This window comes from Medicago sativa, chromosome 8, assembly GCF_051527215.1.
Source record: "Medicago sativa cultivar Bolivia chromosome 8, Bolivia_mono, whole genome shotgun sequence".
NCBI classification, from domain to species: Eukaryota; Viridiplantae; Streptophyta; class Magnoliopsida; order Fabales; family Fabaceae; genus Medicago; species Medicago sativa.
This window is the reverse complement of record NC_140756.1, coordinates 11266310-11285543: the sequence shown is the minus strand read 5'-3', so window position 1 is coordinate 11285543 and position 19234 is coordinate 11266310. Positions and strand designations below refer to the sequence as shown.

General features: G+C 30.6%; 3 long non-coding RNA genes across 8 annotated transcripts; 2 read left to right on the top strand and 1 right to left on the bottom strand.

The window, feature by feature from the left end:
* The first annotated feature begins 356 nt into the window (after positions 1-356).
* LOC146896927 (uncharacterized) lies at positions 357-2379 on the top strand. The gene is made up of 3 exons (XR_015021538.1): positions 357-667; positions 786-903; positions 1668-2379. It is a non-coding gene; the product is annotated as an uncharacterized LOC146896927 (long non-coding RNA).
* Positions 2380-6635: 4256 nt separating this feature from the next.
* Positions 6636-14872, top strand: LOC146896925 (uncharacterized). The gene is made up of 3 exons (XR_015021537.1): positions 6636-6943; positions 13050-13167; positions 14181-14872. It is a non-coding gene; the product is annotated as an uncharacterized LOC146896925 (long non-coding RNA).
* On the bottom strand, positions 7320-12633 carry LOC146896926 (uncharacterized). 6 transcript variants are annotated; one of them, XR_015021533.1, is made up of 11 exons: positions 12542-12633; positions 12266-12380; positions 11920-12023; positions 10664-11012; positions 10374-10521; positions 9385-9460; positions 8750-8889; positions 8462-8620; positions 8308-8376; positions 8100-8211; positions 7320-7568 (listed from the first exon to the last, which is right to left on the bottom strand). It is a non-coding gene; the product is annotated as an uncharacterized LOC146896926 (long non-coding RNA). The 6 variants fall into 6 exon arrangements; XR_015021535.1 differs by having other exon boundaries at positions 8750-8948; positions 11920-12020; XR_015021534.1 differs by having other exon boundaries at positions 11920-12020.
* Positions 14873-19234: the final 4362 nt, after the last annotated feature.

Sequence of the window (19234 nt, the reverse complement as noted above, 5' to 3'; positions counted from 1 at the left end):
AGAAGTTGTGCTTTATTCCCACAAAAGAAGTATTTTTATTTTTATTTTTATTTTTGAAAATCCCACAAAAAAAAGTAATGAAACACTAGGCATTTGACAATAGTGGCTAAAAAAATGAAGAAAGAAGCAAAGCAAAAATTAAGCTGGCAGCATTCGCTTAATTGTAAATTAAACGCACAACATATAATATATAATATAATTTTAATTTATAATATGTATATATGACTATTTTTTTGATTGAATATGTATTTATGACTATTAAAAATGATTTTTTTTATTTGGTGGGTCATTACCCACCCATGCCCATGCGCTATGACACTTTGATAAAGGAACAAGGAGAAAGGTATATGGAACCTGAAAAATAGATGGAAGAAAGAGCGCATGCAGTGGTTATAAATTGTAATATTCTACGGTAAAAAGGGTTCATTAATCCCAAATATTGCTCCGCCCCACGAGGGAGAGTCATTTATACACGAGGGAGTATTTTTTTTCTTTTAAATGTCTCCACAACAATTGGGTACAGCCAGCCATGCTTATAAGACATACACAAACACAATGGTCTATCGTGACACACTATTATATCTCCTCTCTCTGCTTACTAATCACATGAAAAACTTCTCTCTTTCTCTCAATCATTTACGAGCTACAAGAGAAATATGAGCTACAGGTATATTGATTTTTCTCCTTATTCACTTCTTCATTAGATTTATTTAATTATTCCCTTAATTTAGTCTGTCTTCCTCTAATCTTTGTTATATTTTTTTTATCTGCACTCTCAATTACAGAGGACAACGACTCCATGCAACTTCGGTGTATCTATTTTTTTTGAAGATGATTTTATTTCTTCTTCATAGAGTGATTTGTTTGCACAATCATCGACCGTAATTTCCTTGATTAAATCAGGTAACTCCACAAAATTTCCATTTTAATGTTATGGTCATGCTCCTTGAGTTACTCCTATGGTTTTCAATTTCTAAATCTCTTCAATACCATGATCATTTAACCCATCAAAACATTGCGGAGGCTTCATAATATTTGACACAAGCAGACTATAAAATACAATCACTATCACAAATCTTCTTACAGCCACCCTTACGGTTAAGAAATTATTTTACATGTGAAAATTTAGAAAATGTCTTATGGGTATCTGGCATTTATAATTAATCCTTTATAATTTGTGTAATAAAGGACCAAGGTAGTAAAAAGAATTACTCCCTCCATTCACATTTATAAGCAAAAAATGACTTTTTAGGTACATTGAATAATTAACGCATCCGACCACATTTATAGGTTAGATACATTAATTATTCAATGTACCTAAAATGTCATTTTTTGCTTATAAATGTGACCAGAGGGAGTAGTCTTTTATAATTTATGTTATGTTTGATGTTATAGTATATGGCGTTGTGTGAAGGGTTGGTAGCTGATCTGACCAATCTTGTATTTGTTGCTTGCATTTCTTTTTAAAGATAGTTGCTTGCATTTTTGTATTTGTGTAGTTTGAAAACTTTGTATTTCTTTGGCGTTTCCTGCACTTGAGCCTATAAATATATTTTTCCATTTAAAAAAAATACTATGATAATTACAGTAAACTTAATATTTATTGGATTGTGTTGTATAGAAATTATTTGATGTGTTGTTTTTAAATTGTTACTTGTGTTATGCAGTCTTGGCTCTTCGACATTTGGTGCAAAGTTCCTGAAGGATGCTCCTTCACGTTTGTTGCTGACTGTTGTAGAGCTGGAGGCTTACTCGAAGGTCCTAAGGAAATATTTGGCCATAGCAAGGGGGTCTACGGTTACCGGAAGAGGGTTGAAACCGTGGAATAAATTATGTGAACTAGGGAGTCCCACAAATCATCCCTTATTAAAAGGCCAAATATCTTTTAGAAAGGAAAATATCCAACAAACTTCGGGTCTTTATTGTGATGACATCCAAAAGAGTTTGATGTTTTTGGGGGGTCCCTAGTCAGTATTAATATAAGAACCTAAGTTTCATAATAATTAGAAGGCCAAATATCTTTTAAATTATTTGAGTTTGACAAAAATACCGGGTTAATCTTTAAATTTTTTAAATTTTAAATAGGTCATTTAAGTTTTTAATATAATGCATCTATTTAAAACTTTTAAAATTTTTAAGTTTTAAATAGGTCATTAAAATGATAATGTGCATTCAACTAACAACTTAAATGACATATTTAAAATTTAAAGGATTAAAACGGTATTTTTGTCAAAACTAAATGATCAAAAGAAGTATTTGACCCGATTAAAATTAAGGCTTGCTATCTATTTTTGCGTTCTATTGTCACGCTTGTTTTTTTTTAAGGAATGCTATATATTTTGTTATAATAACTAGACATTTCCTCGTGAACTTAGCTCAGTTGGTATGGACAATGCATAATATATATGCAAGGTCTGAGGTTCAAACTCCGGCCACCACCAAATAATAACTAGCTATAGCTTATTTTCTCACCAAAAAATAACTAGCTAGTGCATGTTGTAACTTTTTATATATTCTTGCACACATTTCTTTTTCTACCTTGCTCTTAATTTGTATATTAACCATTAGCTTTATTTTTGGGATTCATAAAATCATAGATTAAAAGAAAAAAAATTCCACCCACAATTTTGATCTCTGGTTTTCTTTTTTGGACCATTTTTGAAGGAATAAAAGTCGAAGAAATTCTAATGGAAACTAAAACTAAAAGTTTGTACCAAAAATAAAATTGGAATTTATAGGGATCAAAAACATAATTTCTCATAAATTAAAATAATTAAAAAGAAATACATTATAACTAAAATGTTTATATATGTATAATTCACAACAAAAAAAAAAAGTTAGAAAAAAGGTCCTTTAATGTCATTTTATATTTATCAGTTAATTCAACAGCTAATTTTACCAAACATTTTAATTTTAATAAACTATTTTTTCAGCTATAAGCTATCAGACATCAGCTATGAGCTAGTTTTTCAGCTATCAACTAGTTTATAACTTATTTTCACCAAACTCACCATTAATATCGTACGATGGAGTAATATTTATTGATTTGTGTTATATAAACAATTTTCTAATGTGTTTTTTATTTTTTTGTTCTAATTTGTTAGTAGTGTCTCCAATGACATTAATCTGCTCATATTACTTTGCTCATGGATGCACATGGTATAATGAATACTCTTCGATTACAACTTTTCAGTATATTGTAAAGAAGCAGTCACCGATGAAAACACAACTTTTCAGTATATTGTCAAGAAGTCACTGATGAAAACATGTGCAAAACTATTCGAGTTGATAAAGAATCCTAGTGCATGAGACAAGACGAATCCAAAGATTTTATTTAGTTCAGGCAAATTTTTTATATTAAATTTTCTTATATAAAAGATTAAATCAATGCAATAGTAATATAGAAGATTATTCTTTTGTATAGTTGTATGGTTTATTTTTTATTTAGAATACTATCAAAATTATATATTTTTCTATTTATATAGCTCAACTACCACTTAACAACCTTTTTTTTAAAAAAAAAATATACCATTTAACAACTTATCTCTCACACCATTATGCATTTAATTTTTTACAAATAAAATAATTCAATAATTTTTATAGAAGCAATTATAAAATATTTTACAAATAAAATATTTAATATGTTGTTAGCAAACTTTTTTTTTTTTTTGGAAATATGTTGTTAGAAAAATTAGTTAGTTTATATTTTCCGTTTTAATTTAATAGGGGAAAAAATCGTATTTTTTGTTTTGTTCTTTGATTTTGCCAACACAAGAGTACATTAGATCACCATCTACTCTCAACATAATGTTTGTTGGCTTCTTCTAACCAAACAAAATTCGACACTTCCTTCATCTAATAAGAAAGGACTCTTAACAACTCACATGTACTATTTTTCTAGATAAATGAGAATATATATATATATATATATATATATATATATATATATATGTATGTATATGTGTATGTGTGTGTGTATGTATGTATGTATGTACATTCTCTCAAAAAAAAAATATGTATACATATTTTTATTTTAATTAAATTATGTAAAAAAATATTTTAATCCTTTTTAATATTTTAATACACAATATGTATTTGAATATTTAATAGTCCACACGTGGGTTCGCTGGATTGTCCGTGGTAGTGATTGTTTAGTGTTGTTTTGATTTATACCATTTATATACTTTATTGTTGTATCACCCGGTATGGGTTAGCTTTGTGGTTTACTGGGTCAGGTACATGTCCCCCAGTCTTTGTACTTCCTGTCTCTTTTTTAATTTAATTTCTCTCTGGCTTAAAAAAAAAAAACAGCTTGCTCAACAAAACCATTCTCTCCCATTCCTCTTCTTCATCTTTAATCCAATGGTGTGAAACCATTCCTTTGCTTTATAGTTTAATCTCAACCACCCTTCATTACTACAAAACCCTAATCCATATCCATCCATTTATTATAAATAAAATAAAATAAAACAAACAATTCATTCCCCATATGCTCAAAACCAGCCACCCCATTCTCACAACCATACCCTATCCTTTTGAACCAAATTCACAAATTGCCAACTAGTAATCATTACCTGTTTTTATTTTTCGGATAAACTATCATCTTAGGTGTGTTTTTGGTTTTGCATAGAGCTTGAAATATGAAATTCACTTAATTGTTTTATCTTGTTTGGTTCTAGCGGCCTTTAAATTTCTTATCAATTCCAGATTTATTGCAATTGATGATAAATAAACATAAGTGAAATAAAAGCTAGATATATTTGTGGGGTTTATCCTTCAAAAAATATTTGTGGGGTTTGAACATGGCTTTGCAGGATTTGGTCTAACTCTTTATCGACCGAAGCATCCTTCATTAGCAAGATTCAACCATTATAGGGTTTATCCTTCAAAAAATATTTGTGGGGTTTGCACACGGCTTTGCAGGATTTGGTCTAACTCCTTATCGACAGAACCATCCTTCATTAGCAAGATTCAACCATTAAAAACTGAACCGATAAAAAAAATTAAATACCATTGAGAAAGGAATTATGAAATTTGAAGGTGTATACACTATATGTTGGCAAATTGTGGCAAATTTTTCGTTTAAATTCAAAATTGATATATACATGTGGTACATTTTATGATAAAAATTATAAATTGATTTTTCTATCATTTGTATGTGTGCCACGAGTTGTCAACTTGCCTTGCCATGCATGCTACAATTTATTGTGGGGAGCTGATATGATATGGCAGGGTTCTCACATAAAGTACCAATTTTACACACTTTCTCGTGGGTACAGTGAGCTGGTGACTCTGGTAATTGCAAGACCATGTCCAATGTGAAGGACTCAAACTTTTAAGACCAGCTTCTTATGCGTGACCTTTGGAGAATGGTGTTTTGTTTTTGCTTGCCACGCTTGTATTGATTGCTCCAATGTGCTACTATAGCATCTTTTGGAATCTTGCTCTTTGTCACGTGAAGCTGCTCCTGCTTCTTGGATTTTTGCCTTGGCCACCATCATACCTTTTTTAATTTATCTTCTAGGCTATTAGTCTTTGGTCAAAGCTCTTTTGCTTTAGGCCTTGTTGATTTTTTAGCTTTCATTTTGTGGCTTCATTATAGTTGGGGGATTGGTATTTCTTTGATAGGTCTCATTGTCTCTTTTATGTGTTAGTGTTTATTTGTAATGAGAGTGTAATATTTGGGCTAATCCTCCAAAACTTCATTTGTACTTGATTTGTGGTTTTAACTTTTAACCGATTTATTGGTTATACCATCTTATTAATGGAATCTCATCTCTTTCGACAAAAAAAAAAAAAAACTTTTAAGACCAACTATCTATTAGATACTTTTAAGATTTTTTTTTTGGTGGGTTTTATAAGATTTAATAAAGTCTTACTTAGATCCTTAATTTTAAGAAAATGTTAACTTGTGTCCTATGGCACAAGATAAGAAACTAAAAGTATAAATTAAATTTTGGAAATTGTATATTTTTAGTTTTGAAAGCTTTAAATTTTATCTTTTTAACTTGTGTATTTGTTGATTTAATTCATTTTTTAACTTGTTAACTTGTTAGACAAACTCATTAAATATATTGAAAAACAATAATTATTTATTAAAAAAATACATACTCCTCCATCTCTTTTTACAAGACTATTTTACAAAAATCATGAATATTAAAAAATGTATTAATTTTTTTTAAGGAAAATATATCTAAAAAATGTATTACTATTACTAAATTACCCTTTTTGTATAATGAATTCAAAGTTGATTGTTCATATTCCAAGATAATTGATAATATTAATAAGGGTATAGTTGAAAAAAAGAGTAATAAATATACAAATTCTAATGCAAACTTTTTTTTTGCTAAATAGCCTAGCGGCCAGATAAATTCACCTTAAAGGTGAATAAGTGGGGTGTCCGAAATTCGAACCACAGCCCCTGCATATAATATGCATTATCCCTTACCAAGTGAGCTAAGTTCACGGGACTACAAACTTATTTTTTAACATGCTTTATACATGTCCGAAAAATTCATATTTATAATTAATGAAATATTTCCTTAAAAAAATTAATAAAATATATTGAGGAGAGAGGTAGAAAAATATACACGTACAATTTATCATTTTATAAAGTGAAACATGACCATGAATGCTGATCTCCTCTACATCATTTATATTCTTCTATGCTTTAGATCTGGGTCTCTTTTACTGATGAGAACATACGCTGGGTTTCTTAGTTTGTTTCTTAGTTTTTCTTAGTGTATATTTTGGAAGCAATCATACACTTCTTCTCTCAAATCTATATATATATATATATCTTCTCTCTCCTTACCACATTGGAAACTTCTCTCTTTCTCACAATATTTCCATTTCTCTTCTGTCTCTACATTTTTTTTCTTCACATTTATGATCAAGGTGACGCCGATATTAAGCCACGGTCAACCGCTACTATGAGCTACAGGCACTACTACAGAAACAATTTTTGACATCAGTTGAAAAGCACATTTCGCATCAGGTGGCAACTGATGTAAACTGATATGATGTGGTATGTCCACATCTTTTCACATCAGGTACGGACTGATGTGAAAGCATACTTTCCACATCAAACGTTTCTCCCACTGATGTGGAACGCTCTCTTTAAAATTTAACAATAAGGTTTTCACATCAGATGTATAATTGACACTGAAGTAAAATATGTATATTTCACATCAGACCTCTTACCCACTGATGTGAAATCTATAATTTTTTTTTAAAAAAAAAAATATGCATTTTTTTGGTTAAATCAGCTTAAGACCTCTTTCCTTTTATACTAAAAATAAGAAAAAAAAATATAGATATTTAAATGCCACAATATTTTATATATAAAAAAGTACATATGCTTATATGAATACAATCTAAGAAGTTATATTATAACAATATCAACGTAAGTCTATAACAACACCTTTGGGCATAATCTTCTTAAAAAATAAAAACATCTTTGGACATAATATTCATCAAACTGTATATATATACCCCGATCAAGCATAGCCACAGCAACATCAGACAATATCATTTCAACCATAAATATCTCCACTACCATTTTTCATCTGCTAAGAAAAAAGGAAAAAAATCAATTGAAAAAGTTATTTCAAGTGTAGAATTTGGTTAAGAAACTAATTCAAACATAGGGACCAACAATATCAATAATGAGTTCCATCAAAATCAAACAAACTATCTTAGATTATCTACAATATCATTTCTAAGATATTCATCAAAAACAAATCACACTACATGCAAAATCATTTCTTTCCTACATATACAAAGAATGAATATCATAATCATCAACAACAATTATACTCTCCATAATCATCAACATAACCAATTCCCTAATTTCTAAGCACAAACGCATTTCACACACACCCAAACAACCACGCATTAAGAAAGGGGAAGATAAAGAAAGAAAAGCTTGAACACAACCATACCCTTGAATCGTATCAATTCATAGCTCACCTTGAACATTCACAACCATCACCCTTGAAAAACAACGCATTAAGCACAAATGCATTTCACACACACCCTTGAACATTCATTCAATGAAGATAACCGAAATTTAAGAATCGTATCAATTCATAGCTCACCTCACGTTGTGACTGTTGTATGTCCCGATGGAGTTTTTTTGCTCCAGGCAACAATCCAGAAAGCTCAGAAGTAGACTCCTTTTTCTCCGCAAATATAATTGTCCGGCCTTCACTGAAACAAACCGCATTGTCATTGCACCACAGACTCATTCAATTAAAATAGAACATATTTCAAAGAAAATATTGCAGTAGTATCATATCTCATTACCTTTAGTTGATCAGCAAATCTTTGTCGTTGTACCACAGGGTCATTCAATTCAGTTTACGCGTTGCAAATCTGAAAATTAACGAAACGGCGATCAAAAGTCAAAAAGAGTGAATCACATATCTTTAAACAAATCCCCTAAATGTCATGATATTACCTCAAATTTGTTAACAATTCGAATCATTCAGTCAGGCCTGGTTTTAATCTGTGCCACTTTGCCAAAGGACTTGTTATCTCAGTATGGTGTATGATGAATGTAGGATTGAGACATCTCCGCGTTTGTTGCGATTATTGTTGCTTAATCTAATCTGATCTTCTGCACACAAAAAAAAACATGACTAACAGGCTATATCAGTAGGGCTGGAAATGTGTCAAGTCAAGTCGAACTCTGTTCCAGCTCGTCTCGACTCGATAAGAATATGATCAACTCGAGTTTGTCACAAACCTTTTTTTCAATTTGCTTGACAAAGAAAATTTCCCACAACACTGAGATGTCTCTTATGCTTGTTGGTACGCTCCATATATAGGAGAAGATGAGAGTGTGAGCAAGTACATTTTCCGATGTGGGACTTGAATAGTAAACTCCTGGGGAGTTTTTTGTAAGGGTGATATTTTTAAATGTTGAACTCAACTAAATAGCCATCCTTAAGAAATAATATCACAATTAAAATAACTTTATTAACCTTTAAGAGAACAGTATTATGGTTTAATGAAAAGAAGAATTGTGAAGTCTGTTATGTTTGAATCAAGTGCTCCATGGAATTATTGTATAAGAAATTGGTATCTAGTTCAGAAGAATAGGCAAATCCATGATTGCTACAGTTCTAGAAGAATAATAGCATATGGCTATGGTTATCCATATATTAGGTAGTTCCATATATGTAAATTCATTTTAAACAAAATTCCATCAATTTAGAATTCCATAAAAGTGAGCAAGATTTTGCATTATTCTATTGCTTTAAGAAAGTTGGAGACAATATACTGATCAGTAGAAAAGACTTTGACACTTCAAGTATGCTCAAAATATGCCACTCAAGAAGCCATTGTAAAAGAGATAGGTACATGTTTCCAAGTCCTTACCAAGATCATGAGGCTTTCATAGTTCATTTCTGCAAAATTTTGCTTACCAAGATCATGAGGCTTTCATAGTTCATTTCTGCAAAATTTTGAAATAAAAAATTCAATGATTGTACATTTCGTCAAGATAAGATAAATTTATTGCATAGCTTATAGAAATACGACACTGTTACCATGGAAATCCTTCAATGAATTTGAGATAAATAATCAAGTAAATAAATTTATATAACACTATCATGGATAAATACTCAATTGATAAATAAATGTCCACTTGAAAAATAATCCCATCAATTGTTCTTTTTTTCCCTTTGCACAACCATACTCAATTGATAAATAAATGTCCTCTTTCTAGTAGATAATTTTCATAACTCTGATGAATAAAAAAACAAAAATTGAAAAAGAAACAATGCCAAGGCATGCCAAAAGTGGAGTGACTATGTGAACAAATATTAATTGACCTTTTTTTTAACATGTGTAAAGTGGCTCTAAACTGATGGAAGATTTGTGACCAAACAAAAGAACAATTATGTTATTTTGTTTGGGTAAAGCAATTAGGTGAGGAGTAATTGATGCTTGTAAGTCCCTTTCACCTGTAAGTCCCACTATAATTGATTTAACACAATCTTGAACACAAAAAATGAGCAAATATGCAAATTCTAGTGATTTGTGACCATATTTAATTGCAAGAACTAATATCCTTCAAGTATAAACAATTTCATTCGTGAATATCCTTCAAGGATCTCAAGCATAAAAAATTGACTTTCCTTTAATCTTCTTTTCTAAAAATCAAACCCCAAAAGTTTTGCACATTTTAAATAACTTCAATAATGAGGCTAAATTCAAAGAACTTAACCAAATGGCATTGGGTGGCATCATCATATCCAAAATTCAATCAATTAATCAATTTCAGGTTTTTTAAATGATCATGGCATTTAAACATCAAGTTACTTCTAAGCTATAGAAAAAAATGCAATATATGTGACATCAAAAACCTTTTCATCCAGCAAGAACATGTGAATACTTCTCTCTTCTGCAGGATTGGCTCGACACTCCATAGGTGAATTACTCTAACCTTCAAAGCCAATTCAGTTTTGCCACACTTAATTTCAGAAATTACCTTGGTCATCTTTGGAGCTAGTACTAAAATAGCAAGGTAAACACATATAATTAGATTACACAGTTAGAGAATTTTTAACATTAGCTTGTTCAAGAAATTTTTTTTAACATTAGTGCAGTATAAGTACAAATTTTGTATAAAGAAATCCAATGTACATGTTGTTACCTCTGCTAGACATGATGATTAACACTAAATCAGCAGCAATAGGTAGAAGATAACTTCTTAAGTCCCAATATAAAATGAGAGAGGCATATTTATAGGAAAGCTCACATGGAAGGTCAGGATAAGTTTGTTGGCTATAGAGCATGGTCTACATATCTCTCCACGTGGATCAAATCATTTGATCTCAATGCTTTCTTGTGAACCAGATCAAATCCATGACCATTGGAATAATGATTGCACCTTCATTGATCAAGGCAATTAGTAAAAGTAATAGCTAGACCAACCACACAAAACACAACTATCATCAAGAGATTAAATCACGGGCGATAGGCCACTGATAGTTAGGATATGCCTGCACATGTAAGGAGTTGGAAAGATTACTTGAGATAACTTGAACTTGAAACCTTACCAATAAATCAAATGATTAATGCTAGCATAAGTGCAACAGCTAATACCTATATTTGCTACATATCAAGGCTTATATGATGATATGGTGTCAAAAAGATTGCTTGTAAGATTGTTAGTTAAGATGCAGATCATATTTTATTACAATCCAAACATGCTGAGTATAGGTTCAGGCAAGTAATTAGTCATGGACTGTGCATATGCTTTTTGACACGTTGCTTTGGAACATAATGACCATCATGAAGAAGTGCACATTCACATGAACATTGTTCAATTTTTCAAGCCATGCATTCCAAACACAGGGTGGGCTACTGTCATAACTAACACGTAAGAAATGTGTGTTAATCCATTAAGGGTAATAATTAGCAAAAATGATGTCCTGCGCTATTATTCAAGCTTTTCATCTCATATCATGCTCTTAATGTACTCCAACCCAATCATAAACTCAATATTGTGAGTAGCTAAGCTCATGCACTGCACTATTTTCACACAACATATTTGTGATATATTTCTTCGAAGTATCTAACAAAGTCGAATACTCAACAAACATGATCCAATTAAAATCCTGTTATAACTATTGTTAAATTGAATATAAGTATTGGTTACAACCCTGGTAATAACTGTTGTTCAACTAAAAACAGTTTGCATTTAAAATCTCTTATGCTTAATTTAACATATCCTTATAAAAAATTTAAAGGTACAATGTAAAAACAGAAACTACAAAACAAAAATTACAAATAGCTAAAATCAAAATGAAGGTTCTCATAACAAGAAAAATTCGAAACACCCATATTTGCAAAATCAGAACACTTAATACACAGATTTAGGTTCTCATAACAAGAAAATAAACAAACCTGGAGACACCGCAGAGTGTAGATCACATGATCACTTAGAATGGATGACATCAAAGCCGCTGATTCCGCCGATTCTTCGTCGCGTCGTTCGCCTTTCTTCACTACTGGGTTCGATTTTTGATTCAAAAAAATTGAAACACAAAATTTAGAACACCCATACGCAGATAATAAAACAATGACCCATTTGTGTTCTTCTAATGGCTTTTTTTTTTTCTCTTCTAGTTTGTTCAAAAGCAAAGAAGAGAGCGTACAAAACAGATCTAGAAATATGACTAAGGGGTTAACATCTCTTAATTTTAATTGGGATTGAATGAACATGAACAACATGATGAGGAGAGGAACAAGCCTGATGAAATGAGAATATGAATAGTTGGGTTCGATCTGAACAGGAACAGCTGCAACACGATGAGACAGCAGCAGCACGATGAGATCAGGAGATGAAAATGAAAGCTGAAACTTCACTGATGGGGTTCAATTTCATTAAGATGGGGTTCGATTTCAATGAAAAAGGATGAAAGGGGTTCTGTTGTGTTTAGGGTTAATCATCTTTTGGGTTCAAGTGAAAAGAGGGAGAGAGAGAGAGAGAGAGAGAGAGAGAGAGAGAGAGAGAGAGAGAACTCACCGGAGTAAAGCAGAGAGTTCGATAGTGAGAGGGTTCGATTGCAAGGACGGTGAGGTTGGACAGAGGTTGGACAGTGGTTCGATTGCAAGGATACGTTTACGATAGAAGAAGGAAGGGATAAGGTAAGAGTGAAATTTTATTTTTACCTCAGGCAGTTCTCACCACTGATGTGAAAAAAGTTAGCCAAAGTTTTCATTTAAATTGCGAAAATGCCACCGCATTTTTTTCCCCTCATTTCAACTATCCACTGATGTAATTGTTATATACTATTAGGAATTCCCCTCATATACTTATATCAACTGATGTAAAAACTCACCATGTGTTTCTTTCCCATCAGATATTTTCTGTGCTGATGTGAAAACTAAAACCCCCTAATGTTAAATGTATATTTTGTAGTAGTGAGGTATATGGATTTTTCTCCTTATTCACTTCTTCATTAGATTTATTTAACTATATTCCCATAATTTCATTAGTATGTCTTCATCTGATCTTGCACTCTCAATTACAGAGGACAACGGCTTCATGCAACTTCGGTATATCTATTTTCGTTGAAGATGATTTTATTTCTTCTTCATACAGTGATTTGTTTGCTCCATCATCGACCGTAATTTCTTTGATTAAATCAGGTAATTTCTTTAATTTTAATTAAAATATAAACTTAATCATGGTCTTTTTAGTCTCTGATGCAATTTTCATTGCTTTATTTGCCTTCACCTCTGTGAGAGTGAGAGCCTCTTCTCCTTCCTTTTGCTTTAAGGCTTCATAATATTTCACACAAGCAGACTATAAAATACGATCACTGTCACAAATTTTCTTACAGCCAACCTTACGGTTAATTTTCTAGTCAATTTAAAGCTATGTTACATAGGCCAAATTTACTTGTGTCTTAAACACGTGTCTAATCAATTGAACGTATATCACTCTTTTGATTTTCTAATCAAGCAACTACTACCACAGATCTTTGAACAGCTTTGATAACACATTAATACCCATGAAAGATTATTAAAAGAGAGAGAATAAGAAAAATATCAATTATGACTCAGCATAGATTACAACTTTGTTCTTGAGTTATGATTTTTTTTCAAAATGCAAAATTTGGGTTTTTTTCCAAATGAATGGGTGATGTTTCTTAAAATACAACTTCATAAAAAGGAATGAGTTTATTGTAACAAAATTTTTGTAGATGACCACCTTCTATAGAAATTGGTTTTAGAAATTGTCTCTCCCTGCCAAAAATAATAATCATTAATTTGACTGTTTTTGTAAGAAATTATTAATACATGTGAAAATTTAGAAAATGTCTTATGAGTATATGGCGTTTATAATAAGTCCTTTATAATTTGTGTTATGTTTGATGTTAGAGTATATGGCGTTGTGTGAAGGGTTGGTAGCTGATCTTGCCAATCTTGTATTTGTTGCTTTGCATTTCTTTTTAAAGATAGTTGCTTGCATTTTTGTATTTGTGTAGTTTGAGAACTTTGTATTTCTTTGGCGTTTCCTGCACTTGAGCCTGTAAATATATTTTTGCATTTAAAAAAGAAAGTATAATAATTATAGTAAATTTAATATTTATTGGATTGTTATGTAAAATTTTTTTTTTTTGATGTGTTGTTTCTAAACTGTTACCTGTGTTATGCAGACGCATCAGTTCATCTATTGGGGTTATTTTCAGAAGAATGTTCCTTCATCACTACCATGGGTCAAAAACATGCTCTAATTGTTGGCTTAACCTATCCTAATGAAACTCATTATCTTAGAGGTTTTGTTAACGACGCGATAAGAGTTAAGGATATGTTAATCAACTATTATGATTTTGCTCCGGATGATGTCAAGCTCGTGGTGGATGCTAATGGCACAATGAATACTCCTCAATTAAATGAATTTCGTGTAAAGGAAACAAAAACAATGATCAATGATGAATACATATGCAAAAAACTATCTAAAATGATAAAAAAAATTCTACAGCAGGAGACACAATATTGTTCTGGTTTTTGGAACATGGAGGATGTTTTAAAGAACTATCAGCATTCGATAATGACACAGGCTTTGAAGAGTATTTGGTATGTCAAGGGGACTACCAATATTTGCGTTCAGTTGACTATATTATTTCAATTGTCTGTTTTATCTATAAATTGTTGTAAGTGTGTCTCATGATCTATGAATTGTTGTAATAAATTGTTGTAAGTGTGTCTCATGATGTTGACTATTTTATTTCAATTGTCTGTTTTATCTATAAATTGTTGTAAGTGTCTCATGATCTATGAATTGTTGTAAGTGTGTCTCATGTGAATTATGCTTTATGAATACTTGTTCTCCTCGTTGTTAAATTAATCTTTAGATATATATGGAGAATTGATGACCCATGTTTGAGGCATCTAATTCTCTTTTTTAATGGACTTGTTCAGCCAAAACAAGAATGTTAGTAGATTATCAAGTGAATTGTATGTTATTCTTGTAAGAAATTATTTATACATGTGAAAATTTAGAAAATGTCTTATACTTGAATATATGGTGTTTATAATTAGTCTTTTATAATTTGTGTTATGTTTGATGTTGGGGTATATGGCATTGTGTTAAGGGTTGGTAGCTGATCTTTCTTGCCAATCTTGTACTATATATTAGTTGCTTGCATTTTTGTATTTATTTAGTTTGAGAACTTTGTATTTCTTTCGCATTTCCTGCACTCGAGCCTATAAATATATTTCTCCATTTAAAAAAAAACTACGATAATTATAGTAAACTTAATATTTATTGGATTGTGTTGTATAAAAATTCTTTGATGTTTGTTTTTAAATTGTTACTTGTGTTATGCAGACTCGGCTCTTCGACATTTGGTGCAAACTGTTCCTGAAGGATGCTCCTTCACATTTGTTGCTGACTGCTGTAGAGCTGGAGGCTTACTCGAAGGTTCCAAGGAAATATTTGGCCATAACAAGGGGGTGTTACGGTTACCGGAAGAGGGACCATGGAATAAATTATGTGAACTATGGAGTCCCACAAATCATCCATTAGGTATATTTATATCAAGTTGTCAAGTTGATGAGCTTTCCAAAGAAGTATTTTATGAAGATAGATTTGAATTTGATTCGGGTTTCACTCGAGCTTTTATTCGTGTTAAAAAGGAAAATATCCAACAAACTCTGGGTCTTTATTGTGATGACAACCAAAAGAGTTTGATGTTTTTGGAGGGGTCCTAGTCAGTATTAGTATAAGAACCTAAGTTTCATAATAATTAGAAGGTCAAATATCTTTTAAATTATTTGAGTTTGACAAAAATATCGGGTTAGTCTTTAAATTTTTAAAATTTTAAATAGGCCATTTAAGTTTTTAATATAATGCATCTATTTAAAACTTTTAAAATTTTTAAGTTTTAAATAAGTTATTAAAATGATAACGTGCATTCAACTAACAACTTAAATGACATATTTAATAAAGGATTAATCCTGTATTTTTGTCAAAACTAAATGATCAAAAGAAGTATTTGACCCGATTAAAATTAAGGCTTGCTATCTATATTTGCGTTCAGTTGACTATATTATTTCAATTGTCTGTTTTATGTATAAATTGTTGTAAGTGTGTCTCATGATGTTGACTATTTTATTTCAATTGTCTGTTTTATCTATAAATTGTTGTAAGTGTGTCTCATGATCTATGAATTGTTGTAACATGTGAATTATGCTTTATGAATACTTGTTCTCCTCGTTGTTAAATTAATCTTTAGATATATATGGAGAATTGATGACCCATGTTTGAGGCATCTAATTCTCTTTTTTAATGGACTTGTTCAGCCAAAACAAGAATGTTAGTGGATTATCAAATTGGACGTGTCAATTGTCGCAGTAGTAAATTGTAGAGTGACATTGGGTTAAAACAACCTAAATATTTTTTTTTAGTCAAAAACAACCTAAATTTAACATGTTTCAAATAATTCAAGTGCAAAGCAGGTTACTTCACATATGCAATATGTTAAAAAAAACTTAAAATATCACCATTATGACAAACTAAAGAAATATTTGATTTGTTAAATCATTATGCATTCTCCAATACCTGCAAAATATAAAATGAAAAATGAGAAACATATACAACGCAATAATCTCTATTATAAACATTTGACTTCATGATTTTGAAGAGTATACGTGATACTCATTCTTGCTTCATCTCATTAATTGCTTGATCAAAGATTCAAATAACCACATATTTACTTATATGTTATTTATGTCATTTATATCACCCACACAAATTTAATTTATTTATTAAAAATCAAAATAGAAATTATAAACATTTTAATAGCCTATCATGAATACGTTTAGATGATTTTGAAGAGTATATGTGGCACTCATTCTTGCTTCATCGCATTAATTGTTTGATCAAAGATTCAAATCATCACATATTTACTCATACTAGTGTAGGAGCACGTACAATGCACTGGGTAAAAACTTAATTATAAATATTTGACAAATAAATTTATATTTCAAATAAATTTTATGATCAATTTATCCCAAAGTAAGATTTGCGAAAATGAGATATGGTTGGTCTCTTTCTTGGCAAAGATGGAAACAACTTTTATGTGTTCTTGTGACACATCTCGGTTAAAGTTGTCCACCACTTTAAGGTTGGATCTATAACCCTAATTTTGACGGCTGAAGTTTAAGAGAAGTTCAAGCTCATTTTGCGCATGAAGGGGATGTTTTTGTCGACTTCGTGGTGCTAGCTATTTTTTAACGCCGGAATGGATATAATTAGCTTTATGGTTTAAAGTTGTGGTCGCAAATGCGATTGTGATGTGAAACTACTATTGCATGCATTGTGGTTGTGTTTTTTATAGATAAATGTTAGTTGTTAGTATGTTATGCTAGTCTTCAAGATGTAGGTCAAGTGGTTGAACTCAAACATTTGAATTAGTGTGAGAAGAAGAATATTAACTTTGTTATTCACATAGAAATTCTAATATAAAAAAAACATTATTCTCATATATAATATTATTAAGATGGAGTATAGTTTTACGTTATTATTCTTATCAATAAATTTTATAAATTTAAAATTTAAGCTGTTTTTGTTCAAATTGTTCATTTTTTAACAAAATTAAATATCATATTATTAGTTTAAAACCTTAAAAAAAATTATTATTAGTTTAAACATGGTAAAATAAATCTAATATATCAACTACCTTTATATTGTAATCATATAAAAAATATCAAAATAAATACAACAACTAAAACAAGTTTTATTCCATAAAAATCAAGCGGTTAATGACCTCTACCAAGAATGAATTATTCAGGAGAACATGGGTTTGATTATCAGGTGGAACAATTTTATGTTATGCTTTACTTACCTCCTGATCAAACTCCGAATTATCAAAACTCCTTTTCCCCAAGAGCCTGAGGGTTAACACAAAAAAATACCATAATTAAGATCGGCATCATTGATCACACAATGTCATATCAAATATCATATTTATATCCAACTCATTAATTTCTAGATTTTACTTTTTTTTTAAGGCTTTTGATAATTTAAAGATCTTACTTAATACTTTATCTTATAGTTTTTCTCGGTCTTCCTATACCTTTAGTGATTTGAATCCACTTCATATGGTCTACTATTTTTACTACATAATCATCAAGTATTATCTCTACATGCTCAAACCACCTAAACTAAGTTTCCACCATCTTTTCTAGATATTATAGGTGTTATCTTAACATGCTCTTTAATATTGTAATTTCTACTCATATCATGGTTATTATTATCACACATCCACCACAACATCCTCATATATACTACACTCTATTTAATTTCGGGTTGGTTCTTTAGAGTCCAACACCATGTCCAATACAACATCAATAACTTTGGTCTCTTTTCTTAATCTTCGTTTGATAAATCTTTTACATAATTTCATGTATGACTCATAATGTTAAACCCTTAATAATTTGCACAATAAAGGTTTGTATATCCCTATTGTTCAGAATTAAAGTGATTTTTCCAACACTCATCCAAAACTTTTGTTTGACCTCATAAATTTGTTAATAAGTTTGGTGATTCACTCAATGCATATATCTCTAAGACATTTCCACACTTAAATATGTATGTTGCTTGGTCCAACTGCATTGTTGATGAATGATGTTTTGCATCAAAAACAAGATAAGTATTTGTATCGTCTCCACAGGGATTAGTGCGACATCACGGATATTTCAACATCAAATATCATTCTAAGTAAAAAGGGTGATTGTTTGTTTGAATTTACAACTATGTTAACTAAATGCAAAAAGTAAAAGATGAGATTAATAAGGATTGAAACTTGTTAGGAGTAGCGTTCCTTAACCAAGCGTCACACGTAAACTAATGATCCATACGAATTCTAGCTTTATAAACAACATTATCACAATCAATTCTAAATTATCCTTCGTGTCCAAAGCGATATAATTAATTCTAAGGTATCGTTTAAACATTCGTGTCCAAATCCCTTAAACGATAACAAAGTCGATCGAATAACCTAATCGACCGTGTCCAGCCTGATTAAGTATCCGAAAGCATTTAACTCTTGATTATGGTGATTATCACAAGATTAACAAACTTGTCAAGAATGATATAACCTAAGATATATTGCTACTCTAGCTCTAGATTCAAGAGTTTGTGTCCAAATCATCTTGAATCTCATTGAAAGCATTAACACAAGAATAACAACAATATTGAATATAA